Below are 14,387 nucleotides of genomic sequence, written 5' to 3'. Positions count from 1 at the left end.
TCTCACCAAAGCTGTACTAATGCACTCCTACCAACAATATACGAGCATCAGCAGTGGGTTTAAGATTTTTATCTTGAGAAATTTGGGGTTAACTACATAGATAGATGATATATCCCATCATAAACTGTTAACCTCTAAAGTCAGTCCAGAAATATCATTTTAAGATTGTAGCAGTTAGCATTTGACTACATCTAAAAGAAAATCTAACCAAAGCAGTTTACAAAATGAGTTTTATTTTTTTCACTACGCAGGAAATCTGCATATAAATTGTTGCTGACTTTGATTCAACCACTCAATGTTGTCAAGAGCTCAGGTTCTTAATGTCCTAAGCCGCTGGCTTCTTGTGCCCCTTGCTTGTTGACTCATGATTACAAAATAGCTGCCATGGCTCCAGGCATCACATCCCCATTCTGAGCAAGAAGAGGGGGAAAGGGGAAACATCAACAATTTTTCCTCTCCTGCCTGTCCTTTAAAAGCAGAAAACTCAATCACCAAGATGAATAACATTTCAATGCGATATTTTAAAAAACCAAGATGATGCTAAAAAAAAAAAAAACCATAATGAACAAAATGTCAACATTTTAAATAAAGACAGGATGCAACAGGGCTAGAATCAGAGAGAGGTGAGACATGCAAGTACAGGGTCAGATTCTAGTTAATGATCTGAAGGATGCAGAAAAAAGGAGAGCTGGGACACACAACGGATTCAGTGTCACCCACGACAGACCAAAGATCAGAGAGGTGATGTGGGTCTAGAACTGGCATTCTCAGGCACCCTGCCTCTGACCAGCTGTGTGCCTCTGGGCAAGTTACTTAACTTTTCTGTTTTCCCACCAGTGAAATAGGAGACAGTCCTGCTGTGGAGCAGCTGCCAGTCTGTATTAAGCACCGTTTGGTTCTGGGGACCACAACTCAGAGGCTCTCTGAGGGTTGGGATGTTCTGTGAAAAGCTGGGGTGGAGCAAAGTTACAGAACTAAGCAGGATTTCTGTGCCTCCATCACTTGCTTGCTGTGTGACCTTAGCCAAATGGCTCTGCCTCTCTGACCTTGAGTTGTTCTAATGGAGCACATCCTGAGCGTTAAATAATGCTGCACAGTCAGGATAATCTATTTACTTATTACTTAAAAAAATTTTAAAACTCCACATTTGAACGTGGACAACTCGGTGACATTCAGTACATTCACCGTGTTGTACAGCCATCACCTCTGTTTGGTTCCGAGACATTTTCATCACCTTAAGAGGAGGGTCGGGCTTCCGTGGTGGCGCAGTGGTTGAGAGTCCGCCTGCCGATGTAGGGGACGCGGGTTAGTGCCCCGGTCCGGGAGGATCCCACATGCCACGGAGCGGCTGGGCCCGTGAGCCGTGGCCGCTAAGCCTGTGCGTCCGGAGCCTGTGCTCCGCAACGGGAGAGGCCACAACGGTGAGAGGCCCGCGTACCGCAAAAAAAAAAAAAGAAAAAGGAGGGTCCACACCCATCAGCAGTCACTTCCCCCTCTTCCCTCCCCCCAGCCCCTGGCAACATCTATTCTACTTTCTGGCTCTATGAATTTGTCTATTCTAGATTCCCCATATAAGTGGAATCAGAGAGTGTATGACTCATGTGGTTTTTTCACCCAGCAAAAATGTCCTTGACGTTTATCTGTGTTGCAGTATGTATCAGAGCCTTATTCCTTTTTTTTTTTTTAAGATTTTTTTTTTTTGGTGTGGACCATTTTTAAAGTCTTTATTGAATCTGTTAAAATATTGCTTCTGTTTTATGTTTTGGTTTTTTGGCTGTGAGGCATGTGGGATCTTAGCTCCATGACCAGGTATCGAACCCATACCCCCTGCATTGGAAGGTGAAGTCTTAACCACTGGACCTCCAGGGAAGCCCCCAGGAGCTTCATTCCTTCTGAATGGCTGCATAATCTTCCCTCGGATGGATACACCATGTTCTGTTTATCCATTCACCCACTGACAGATATTTGGTTTGGGGGCTATCATGAATCACGCTGCTGTGGACGTTCATGTACAAGTTTTTGTGTGGACGTATGTTTTCGTTTCTCTTGGGAACACACCCAGGAGCGGGATTGCTGGATCAAATAATACCTCTGTGTTTAACCTTTTGAGGACCCGCCAGACTGTCTTCCAAACGGGCTGCACTATTTTTTTATTCCCACCAGAAATATAGGAGGGTGGGTATCAGTTCTTGAACCTCAAATCCCCAGCCCTTTACTTCAAGCCACAGACTTTCCTCTCTGCTTCTGCTCTATTCATCCTCCCCCCAGCTCCCCAGGCAGTGAGTGGTGCTTAGATGAAGCACAATACAAACAACACAGGACACAGGACCTGGGTTGGAGGAGGGTTGGTGCCCAGAGAAACTTTTGGATGTGTGAGCATTCCAGTATTTGACTGGTCATTGGAAAAAGTCATTTAAGGCAGGGATTCATTTGGCTTTTTGTTTCCCTTTGTCCTAGAGATCTTCTGTACCCTTTTGATGTGTGGCTCCTAAGTCCTTCTCTTTGAAGATGGATCTGCCCATTGGAGATCCTTAGGTACCTCTTGCATAAATCAACCTCTACATTTTCTAATTTCAATTTCTTCAAGATGGGGGGAGTCTCTTCTTTAGATGCTTCCTAGCCTGAAACCCCAAGCAGAGGTCCAAAAAAGTTCTTGTTCGCTTGATCTTGAAGGTCATGGTGATCATGGGATACTAGGGATGGGCCCACAAGGACAAAGGGGTGTCAAGACAAGAATTCTTGGGTTTTCAGCAAAAGCTTGGGAACTGTGGTGAGGAAGCCAATGTTGAGAGCTCTACAACTGAAGTTTCTGATGATACAGATTATCACCAAGAAAAGCAAATTTGTTTTAATAAATAGATAGTATAAGAAAAGAAGGAAGGTGTTGAAATTTCTCACATGACCAAGCAACCCACTGAATACGTGAATAAGCTTTATAAACTTTTCAATAGTCAAATTACTATCCCATCTTTAATGTTCCTGACTATCATGAAGAGCTTGTAATCACAAGAGTGTAGTAAGAGCATAAAGATACTTGAAGAGCACCCTGGATATAGAGCTGGTCTGCCAGTCCAGTCTAGAGCATGTTGGAGATGCCCTGCATCTGGGTTGTCCAATATGGCGGCCACCAACCACGTGTGGCTATTGAGCCTTTGAACTATTGCTTGTGTGACTGAGGAACTGAAGTTTAAATTTAAGCTAATTTATTTTTAACTGTAGCAAAACAACAGTCAATCTATCCTCTTAACCATTTTTAAAGTGTACAGTTCTCACTTTAATAAAAATTTAAATCTAGATATACACACAGGTAGTCACTACCATATTGGACAGGGTAGATTTCCAGTTTTTTCCCAGACGCAATATACCATCTTGCTTAATTCATCAGTCTTTTTTTTTTTTTTAAATTGTGAATCACTATTGTGAATCACTTTTTTAAAAATGGGGGCCATGTGTTTTAAAGTCTTTATTGAATTTGTTACAATGTTGCTTCTGTTTTATGTTTTGGTTTTTTGGCTGTGAGGCATGTGGGATCTTACCTCCCCGACCAGCGATCGAACCCGCACCTCCCGCACTGGAAGGGGAAGTCTTAACCACTGCACTGCCAGGGAAGTCCCTCATCAATCTTTTTTTAATCACCTGTACTTTGGGCTTAGAAACAATGATTTTTTGCCCTTGTATTGCATTGGTGGGTATAATATTTAATTAAATCATGCTGTTAGGGTAACGAGTACAACTGGCGTAAACAGGTTTGGGAATAAACACCTCACCCTCACTAAGCACACAGCTCATCCCATGTGGGATAGATGCACGTGCATTTCAGAGTAACCCCACGAGGGTTCTATATGAACCAGGGCCATCTGCATGCTTTGTAAGGGGGACAGAACCTGAGTTAGTGGGTGAGTTGGTTAATTGGGGAAAGTTGGAGGTTGGCTGAGAGCTTCCCCCTGTTCTCATCCTGAGAGACGGATGTGGAGCAGATCCTGAAAGCAGCCCGAAGTGCTCGGGGTCCGACTCCCCCTTGCCCAGCGAGGGGGGTGGAGGACATCCAGGTGAGTCACCCCTTCCCCGATGTCCAATGCGGGCACCTGCGTCCTTTCACAGAGTTGCCCTCAGCTTCAGTTCGTTTTGCCCTTGGCTTTGGGGGAGGGGGAGTCTTCCGGGGTCAGCGGGGTTGGGGTAGATGGATTTTGCCAAATCAGGGCTTTTCTTTCTGTAGCTGCTGCCTCCATGCAATCCTGTTTTCTACTGTCAGACTTTTCTCGATTAAAATGTGCGCGGTGGCCTGGAATAAACTGTCCCTCTGCTTGGAGGAGGGGCTCCTCCACCACTCAGAGAGCATGGTCACTGCTAATGGCCAAGACTTGTGGGGAAAGAAGGGTCCCTGCTGCTACCTTAGCTGGGGCAGGTAACAGAAAGGTAAGACAGGGTCAACGGAGGGATTCGAGTGTGAGACGATTACTGCTTTTGCACTATGTTGGGCTCATTGCGAAGCAGAGGAAAACTGAGCTTGCAAAACGGTTTATTTAGGGAGCATTCAGGATGGACACTGGTGGGAGGGGAGGAAGCAGGACTGGGCTTCCAAGGGAGAGAGAAGGTCACCTGCCCCCAGGGAGGCGGCTGGGACGGCCTCTCAGAGTTGCTCTGAGTTGGGGTGACAGGCAGGGACTTTATGCCATGACGTGGATGTGGGCTGCCCTGAGAAGGGAGCGTAACCCTACACGCTGGGGTGCTATTCAGCAGAGGCTGATCCCAAAGGGCCGGCAGCAGAGGTCTGCTTAGCATTTCCGGAAGCGGGCAGCACGCCGTTTATCCCTGAATGAGATCTGGGCAAGCACTGCAGCATCTCCCCCGTCCTCACCAAGGCTCAACTGAGATATCTCTGCACAGGTCTTTCCCAAGTGGACTTTTCTGTGGTGAGAAACTTGTGTGTGCATGTGTGTGAGAGTATGTATCTGTGTGAAGACGTGTGAGTGCACGTGTGTGAGCATACATGTATGCAATCGTGTATCTAATGAGGATGCACGTGACTGTGAGGTTGTCATGCATGTGTGTGTGAGCGTGTGTATATATAATTGTGTGTCTGCATAGAAGTTTGTATGTGTATGAGTGCATATGTATGACAGTGTGTATATGTAATTGTGTCTATAAAAGGGTGTGTGTGACTCAGTGTGTGGCTGTATGCAGTTTTGTGTCTGTAGGAGGGTGTGTCTTAGGATGTGAGTGGGTATGATTGTAGGAGCAGGTGTGCATGCATGTGAGCATGTGATTGCATGTCCATATGAAGGTGTGTTTGAATGTGTGTGTGTGTGTGTGTGTGTGTGTGTGTGTGTGTGCATGGAACTCTGTATTTGTCCAGGACTAGCCAGGTGGCTCCACAGTCATCAGGGACCCAGGCTCCTTCCCTCTTGTTGCTCTGCCTCCCTCACTGTCCAGCTCCCCTCTTGTCCAAGGTGTCTGCTTCAGATCCCAGCCTCCCACTAGGGAACTGGGGTGCCATCTCCTTTCCATTAAGGGCATAACCCCAAAGTGACCCCCACCACCTAGGTCCACATCCCACAGGTCAGGATTTAGCCAGACGGCCACATGTCGCAACAAGGGGGCCTGGGAAACAATCTCTAGGTGAGGGGTCTAGAAAAGAAGGGGCAGAATGGCTCACGGCGGATGCTCACTCTCCCAGCCACAGCTGTCTCACTGCTCTGCAGAGTGGCATTGGTCAGTCGTGGATGGGAACCACCCAGAAGGGTCCAGAGACAACGGAACCCTCCTTACTCTTCTCTCTTGGCAGAGCAGAATATTTGGGTAATAAATCTTTATTTATTGAGCACCTGCTGCGATCCCTGCCAGGCACTGTTTTAGGCACTGGAATGCAGCAATGAGCAAAGCCGATGCATAAAGCAGGGCAGCGTGATAGAAAGTGGTGAGGTCGGGGCTGAGACCCACCCAGCTTTTAGACCTCAGCTTGAGGAAACTCTCGCGACCTCCCTGCCTAGGTCAGCCCTCCCCCCAACACCAACACCCTCTTGACCAACATACATTGGGTCTCCCTGCTTGCATGACTCTAGGTTTCCCCGCTGGCTCCGTGAGCAGACCCCATCTGGTTCTGCACATCTTCACGGTCCCAGCATCTAGCAAGATGCCCAGCGTAAGTGCTGTGGCTCCATGAAAACGTCACAATCAGGTGCAGGAGTGCAGTGCGTGAACGAATGGATCCGTGAAAAGAGAAGCAGGAAGTGCCCCAGAAGCAGGAGTGGGGGCAGGGTGGGGAGGCAGGGACAGCCAGTGACGTCACAAGAGGTGGCTGGGAGGAAGGTTCCAGAAGTGCTGTCAGGGAGGGGAAAATCCCCGCCTTCCTGCCTCTTGTCACCACCACTATCCTGGCTGGACCTGGTAAGTGACGAGGGCCGGGAAGGGGCAGCACATGTTCAGGCTCCCAGGAGGAGCAACTTGTTTATCATCTCTGTGGAAGAAGGAAACACCCTGAGTGCCCAGGTGTCTCGGCAACCAATGCCTTGCTGTGACGGCCAGAACCGCACCTGGTGAAGAGTGGCAGGTGCCAGTGGTATGGGAGAGGGGCACACGAGGGTCCTCTGGGATTCGGTGTCTGACTATCATACTTGACTTTTCATGTATCAATACGTCAATGTAGCATCCAGGCATATTTCGGTAGAAGCCGGATTCACCACAGACACACATTTTGGCCTTGGGATACTCTCAGTATCTTTTTCTACTGCTTTTTTTTTTTTTTTTTTTGCGGTACGCGGGCCTCTCACTGTCGTGGCCTCTCCCGTTGCGGAGCACCGGCTCCGGACGCGCAGGCTCAGCGGCCATGGCTCACGGGCCCAGCCGCTCCGCAGCATGTGGGATCTCCCCGGACCGGGGCACGAACCCGCGTCCCCTGCATCGGCAGGCGGACTCTCAACCACTGCACCACCAGGGAAGCCCCTCTACTGCATCTTTTAACTTGTTGCTGCTGATGTACAAGAAAGCTACTGGTTTTTGAATATTGATCTTCTATCTAATCACCTTACAGAGCTGTTTTTATTTCTAACAGCTTTTCAGTTGACTGAACAGCCTAGGTAGTCGATCACATTGTTTGCAAAATGGCGATGTTGTCTGTTTCCAATCTTTATTCCTCTCACTTCCTTTTCTTATCTTACTGCATTGGCTAAGTGCCTCCAGAACAATGCTGACTAGTAGCAGTGACAGCTGATGTCTTTGTCTTATTTCTGACTTCATGGAAACTCTTCCAATACTTCTGCTGCCATTGTTAAGTATAATATTTATAGTTCTGGTAGGTAGCCTTTACCAAGAAATGGAGAGTCTTCCATTGCTTACCGGCTAAGGGACTGTCATTTAAAAATGGATATTTCATGAAATTCTCTCTTGAGGAGATGATATAGTTTCTCCCACTTGTCCCTTAAATCCAGTGAGAATTTGAATGTTGAATAACTTTTGCATTGCTATAATAAACCCTACATGGCTTTTTAAAATTGTGAAACACATCTTGCGTACAAAATGATGCACAAAACATTTTAACGTACAATTTAATGAATAGCAATAAATGTCTGTGTACCTACTTCACCTTACGAGACACAATATTATTAGAAGATAGAATATTATTAGAAACTTAGAAGGCCTCTGTGTCCTTTTGCTCATTTTCCTCCCTCGCCTGAATGAGGTAACACTGTCCTGTAGAACTTTTCCTTCTTGTTTTACCACCTAAGCGAGGACTAATTTATGTTGCCTGTCTGTGAACTTTATATTAATAAAATCATACTGCCACCTGCCTCTTTATCAGCATCAAGGCTGGGAGATGCACCCAAGTTTTTGTGTCTGTTCCTACATTTTCATCACTGCACAGCATTCCATAATGGAGGCATGCATTCTCCTGCTGATGAGTATTTGGGCTGTTTCCAGTTGGGGGTTCTTATGAACACGGCCACTGTGATCATCCTTGTCCATGTCTCCTGGGGCTGATGTGCAAGAGTTTCTCTTGGGTATATATATATAACTGGGAGTGAAGATGCCAAGTCAGGGATATGCATGTGTTCACTTTTAACCATTAACACCACAATGCTTTCCCAATGGGACATGTCATCTTTAGTTCCCCAGCAGTGGAGGAGGGCTCCCATTCTTCTTTCTCTCTAGCATTTGATGCATTTTTGTACATCTACTGGGGGTGAAATAATATCTCATTGTGGCTTTAATGTGCATTTCCCTGATTACCAAGGAACCTTAGCATCCTGTCCTGGGTTTATAGCCTGTTCATGTTTACTGCTCCGTGAACCGTCTGTTCATGGTTTGCACCCATTTCCTATGGGGTTGTCTTTTTAAAACTAAAGAGGAAGTCTTTTCATGTTCTGTATATGAATTCTTTCTTGGGATATAAACAGCCAATGCTTCATCTTGGTCAGTGACTTATCTTCACTTACTGCTTCCTGATGTCTTGATAAACAGACATTCTCCATCTGGCCAAGATTCTTTTAATCTATAGCTTGATGTGACCTCAGCTTTGTGGAAGAATCATACTGCCTCCCCTTATTAGCTGCTCGTGAATGATGAGCTGGTTTCAGGATCAAAGGGAAAGTATTACACTGTGACCACAGGCAAGCTCAGTTTGCCAGGCTCTCGTTTCCTCGTTTGTAAAACGGGGAACAATAACAGTAGCTGCCTCGAAGGGTTGTGAAGATGAAATGAGTCAGTACATATAAAACTCTCAGAATCGCGCTTGCAGAAAGACCCACGTTACCTGTTTTTATTGCTTTTGTTGGTTTGTGTTAACCAGAGTTTAACTGTCCCTGGTTTTACAGGGAGCCTCTCAGCCCAAGAACACAGGGAAATGTCTCTCTTCGTAAGGCTCCCTCTACTCCTTCTGTGTATAGAAAAGACGCTGACTGTGCTTGCTATTTTCACGTTATAACTGCCTTGTCTAGTCCAGGGTTTCTCAGTGTCGGTGCTTTTGACACTTGGGATCGAATCATTCTTGGTTGTGGGGTGCCATCCTGGACATTGTGGGATGTTTAGCAGCAGCCCCAGCCTCTACCCGATAGATGCCAGTAGCACCCCCAACCTGTGACACCCGAAACTCTCCAGACACTGCCAAGGATCCTCTGCGGGGCAGGGGTGGGGGAAGCACAGAATTACCACTGATTGAGAACCATAGGTCTATGGAATCAATATATATACATATATATTCATTCAGCTAATATTGATTGAACCCCAGGTGCTGTACGAGGTGTTAGGGATATAATGATCAACAAGATAGTCACATACACACACCCACACACACACAATTACAAAGCTAGATGGTGCAATATAGGGAAAGAGGGTGTAATGAGAGGGTGTAGGGTCCGGCCCAGCCTCGGATAATACAGGAGGTTTCCCTGAAGAACGGACTCATAAACAGAGGAAGCCATAGGTGAAGATTAGTGAGGACAGTGTTTGGAGCAGAATGAACAGCATGTGCAAAGGCCCTGAGGTGCAAAGGAGCTTGGAGTGTGTGTGTGTTGGGGGGGAGGGGTGCAGAGAAGGGTCCAGTAGCTGGAGCTGAGTAGAGGAGGGCATGTGGAATGAGGGGGGGTGGGGGGCGTCTTTGTATTTATCTCCATATGCCCCTTGCTGCCTGGAGGCCGGCCACGCTGCATACTACCTTCTGCACCCGGAACATGCTAAGCTGCTTCCCACCTCACAGCCTTCGCCCTCACGGTTCCCCCTGCCTGGAACACTCTCTGCAGTAGAACTCTGCGTCCTTCAGGTCTCAGCTCAGATGTCACCTCCTCCAAGAGGCCCTCCCCGACCACCCCAGCACTGTCTATCACAACGCCCTGTTCTATTGTCTCCATTCTGGTCATCATTAATCTGAATTTTTTAAAATTAATGGCAGACACACCTAACACAAAATTCACCATTTTAAAGTGCACAATTCAGTGGCATTCAGTACTTCCACGATGATGCACAAACACCACCACTATCTAGTTCCAAAATACTTTCAACACCCCAAAAGGAAACCATACTCTCGTTAAGCAGCCACTCCCCACCCACCTCCCCCAGCTCCAGGCAACTATGAATCCACGCTCTGTCCCTGCGGATTTGCCTGTTCTGGACTCTTCCCATAAATGGACTCACACACTCTGTGTCTTTTGGTATCTGGCTTCTTTCTCTCAGCCTGACGTTATCGAGGCTCATCCTGTTACCATCTGAATTGATCTGTTTGTTTCCTGGCTGTTTCTCCCAATTAGAATGCCCGTTCCAGGAGGGATTTCTGTCCATCTGGTTGCCCGGTGGCTAGAGCGCTGCCCGGCACACAGCAGGTGCTCGGGAAGCACCAGGGTCAGGAGAGTGGCTGACCCCTGGGATGGAGCCCCTCCCTTCCTCCTTGCTGGGTGTGCAGGATGGGTGCTTGGTGGTGGTGAAGCTGGAAGAGACCAGCACAGGCCTGCTGATGGCCACAGGCCCCTGGGGACTTCGTGATCTGAGACCTCTCTCTCATTGTCCCATTCTCAGGGCGTCAGCGGTCAAATCTGGGGTCAGATTGCTCGCATTCTGCACTGTGTCCACCGAGGAGATAATGACCTCTTAGACCGGAGACGCAGAACTTTCCTCTTGAGTCACACACACGTACCCGTCTGCCTGCCCGGTCACCTTCTTTATCCGTTGTCCTGCATCTTGCTTTTGAAATTTAATGTTATGTCTTGGAGAACGTTCCATTTCGGGAACCATGAATCAACATTTCTGGTGTTTTTTAATTGAGGTGAGAGTCACGTAACGTAAAATCAACCGTTTTACAGTAAACCGCTCGGTGGCATTTGGTACATTCACAATCTTGTGCAATCATCTTTTCTATTTGGTTCCAAAACATTTCCGTCACCCCAAAAGGAGATTCTGTGCTCATTAAACAGTCACTCCCCAGCCGTCCGGCAACCACAAACCCACTCTCTGTCTCTATGTACATTTATATAAATGGAATCACACACTGTGGGTCCTTCTGTGTCTGGCTTCTCTCACTGAGCATCGTGTTCTCAAGGTCCATCTGCGTTGTAGCGAGTGTCGGGGCTTCACTCCTTTCGGGGGTCAAATAATGTTCCATTGTACGAATGGACTACATTTTGTTTAGCCATTCACACGTTGAGGGGTGTTCCGGCTGTTTCTACCTTTTGGCTACTGGGAACTGTGCTGCTGTGAACACGGCTGTGCGTTCCTGGTTCCTGGTGTTTTCTTACACAGCTCTAGAACATTCCACCATGTGGAGATTCCATAGTGCATACTACCAGTCCTTCATCGCTGGATACTTCCATTTCTTCCAGTCTTCTGCTGTCCAAACAGGGCTGCAGTGGCCATTCTTTGTATGTAGTTGAAAATTCTGTTAGGTGAATAATACTTTGGTGTTTCCAATTTACTTTGATTTTTTTTTTCTCTTTGGCTGCGCTGCAGCCCGCGGGATCTTTGTTCCCCGACCAGGGATCAAACCGGCGCCCCCTGCACTGGAAGTGCAGAGTCTTAACCACTGGACCGCCAGGGAAGTCTCACTTTACTTCAGTTTGCCCTCAAGTGGGAGTTCTATTCCCGATTTTAATTTTTTTTTGTGGAAGCAGATACTTTCTGAAAGTCCTTTACGGTAGCCCCAAACAGCTTGTCATGGTGCTTGGCATGGGGTAGATCTTATATTCCATTAAAAAAAATTTTTATATTTTATCAAAAATTTCACATTGGGGTAGGGATATAGGATTTTGGTGTATAGTACGTCTTTTCTTTTCTACTTTGCCAAAGGAAAACTTTATTTATAAAACATTAATTGACTGGAGGAAATTCTTCTCTGTATGCTATCACCACGTAACACATTTGGAAAAGTGATGAAGACTTTTTAACAATCAACACGTAATTGATATATTATGGACAAGACCTAAGTCTATATTGAAAATGGGAAGCTACTGCTCATATTATTTTCTCCTTATATTTTATCTCTAGCAACACCTGGAAGCCCAGTGAAATTAGCCACAGCATATTTTTAAATTGTCCATCCTAAGCATAGTACAGGTTTTTCACATATCAGAGAATTTATTTTTGGTGTAGAGTTCTATGAATTTTCAATCACGCACAAATAGAGCTGGCGGTGTCGTGAACCACAATGTACCCACTACTTGGCTACAATAATTGTCAACGTGAAGTTGACCTTGTTCATCTCCACGCGACCACGCCCCCCGCCTGCTGGTTTTAAAGCCAACCCCAGACAGCACGCTATTATTCCAGGTTGGGAACGCCTTAGCGACAGGGATTCTCTTCTGTAACTGAGTCCCAGAGCCGTTGTTATCACACTTTCAAAAGCCACCATCCTCTCTTCGTGTCACCTGAGATCCAGGCAGCGTTCAAATCCTCGATTGCCTCACGAGCATCTTCTTTGCGCTGGGATCCAGCCAGCAACCACACAGCGCATGCGGGTGATGGGCCCCACCTTGACTGGGGTCCCTCTGGCTCACGCGAGGTTTGGGACTGATTCTGAAGGCTGAGCTGATAGGATTTGCTGGTGGACCAGATGTGGGGGGGAGGAAGAGAGGGGGAGGTGGGAAGGGAGGAAGGAAGGGAGGGAGGGAAGGAAAGGAAGGTGGGGAGTGAAGGGTGAATCCAGGGTGACCCTCAGGTTCGCTCCATCCGGACCTTGGACCTCCTTCTAGTTTCTTCGTTTGCCGCATGCTTTGGGCACGTCTTCACGTGCATGTTTATAGCTTCGTCTAAATCGGCTGTGCTTTGCTCCGCGGATTGGTCTACTTTGTGTGTATAAGCTCCGCGGAGACTCAAGTTCATCTTCTAAGGCGCCTTTTTCTAGCTACCTGTTTTCACTGAAATACAAAGCCGGTATCTGCTAGTAGAGAACCCTGTGTAGGTCACGGGGCTCCATTCCCCCTGGTTCTGATAGAAATATTTGGAGTTGGTAGAACATTAACCGCAAATCTAGAATTTATAACAACGGCTTGATTCTTATACGGAACACACTGTGGATCACAAACAAAATAATAGTTTTCCTCGCGGAAACCACTGAAACATCACTCGCAACCAGTGTCGACCAGCTAGTTTGCTCTCCAAGGGGACAGCTGAGGATGTCCGGAGATACCTTTTGATTGGAACAGATTCATGTATTGGACTTGTGAGTTTAATTACATGCTTGGAGGGCTGGGGTTGATTAAGGAAACATGTGTGGCCAGTGTTGAATTGTCTGGGAATTTAAAAAATATTTATTTATTTGGCTGCGCTGGGTCTTAGTTGCTTGTGGCATGCGGGATCTTCATTGCGGCATGCGAACTCTTAGCTGGCGGCATGCATGTGGGATCTTAGCTTCCCGACCATGGATCGAACCTGGGCCCCCTGCATTGGGAGCGCGGAGTCTTAGCCACTGGACCACCAGGGAAGTCCCTGTTTGGGAAATTTTGATTAAATTCACGAGCTCATTAAACAACATTTTTTAAGGTATTTATGTAACTGTCTGCTAGGGCTGCCATGACAAAACACTGCAGAATGGGTGCCTGAGTAGAAACTTATTTTCGCTCAGTTGCAGGGGCTGGAAGTTCAAGATCAAGGTGTCAGCAGGACTGGTTTCTGGTGAGGGATCTCTTCCAGACGGCCGCCTCCTTGCTGTGTCCTCATGTGGTAGAGAGAAAAAAAGAGGGCTGGTTTTCTCTTCTTAGAAGGACATCAACCCTGTTGGATTAGGGCTCCACCCTTGACTACCTCCCTCAAGTCTCCATCTCCAAATACAATCACATTAGGGGGGTTGGGGCCTCAACATACAAACTTTGGGGAACACAATTCAGTCCATGAGAATGACTGTTAATTCATGTTATGTAGATGTTTAGAAAAATGCTGTTTAATAGATTTAAGGATTAACACACTGAAAGTCAAACAAGCTTAAGGAGTGGTGCTTGCCCCTCATCATACACAAAAGGCTTCAAACAGTGGCGTCTATCAGTTCCTGAGTGTGCAAGGACCCTGGGCAGCCAGGAATCTGCAGTCCTCTGCCAATGGATTCATGGCCATGTGACCTTAAGCTTGATTACTAATACAACATCCTCTAAAGGGGCTGCATCAACTTTTACCACAGTATTTGAGAGCCCCTGTTATCCCACATCCTCAAGAATATAAGGTCTTTTTCAACCTTTTTGGTCTTACTTCATCTGATAGCTGAAAATTGCATTGTATTTTCTATTGCGTTTCTCTCTGGACTGAGATGGAGCATGTTTTCCTGCTTTTAAAAGTCATTTAAAAATGTGTTTTCAGAGAATTGTCTGTTCAAGCCTCTGTCCCATTTCTCATTGGGTTATTGATCTTTTTCTTATTGATTCTTTGGCGTTCTTTACATATTAAGGAAATCAGGCCTCTGTTGATTAGATGTGTTGCCT

At 46.7% G+C, this 14,387-nt stretch overlaps 1 protein-coding gene across 4 annotated transcripts in view; it reads left to right on the top strand.

Annotated features, from left to right (window-relative positions):
• The window catches only part of ACSBG2 (acyl-CoA synthetase bubblegum family member 2), a 69,104-nt gene that overhangs the window by 21,530 nt on the left and 33,187 nt on the right, over positions 1-14,387 (top strand). Inside the window, exon 1 of one of the 4 annotated variants that reach the window (XM_073803357.1) lies at positions 6,291-6,387. The exons of 2 other annotated variants lie outside the window; for them this stretch is intronic. The gene's annotated coding sequence lies outside the window, so the exon portion shown is untranslated. Of the gene's footprint in view, positions 1-6,290; positions 6,388-6,415; positions 6,551-14,387 lie in introns of those variants that run through there. One more of the 4 variants, XM_073803358.1, reaches the window with a different exon arrangement.

Source organism: Tursiops truncatus, chromosome 3 (assembly GCF_011762595.2).
Source record: "Tursiops truncatus isolate mTurTru1 chromosome 3, mTurTru1.mat.Y, whole genome shotgun sequence".
Taxonomy (NCBI): Eukaryota; Metazoa; Chordata; class Mammalia; order Artiodactyla; family Delphinidae; genus Tursiops; species Tursiops truncatus.
Note: the sequence above shows the minus strand (reverse complement) of the source record. Positions and strands in the feature narration are given on the sequence as shown.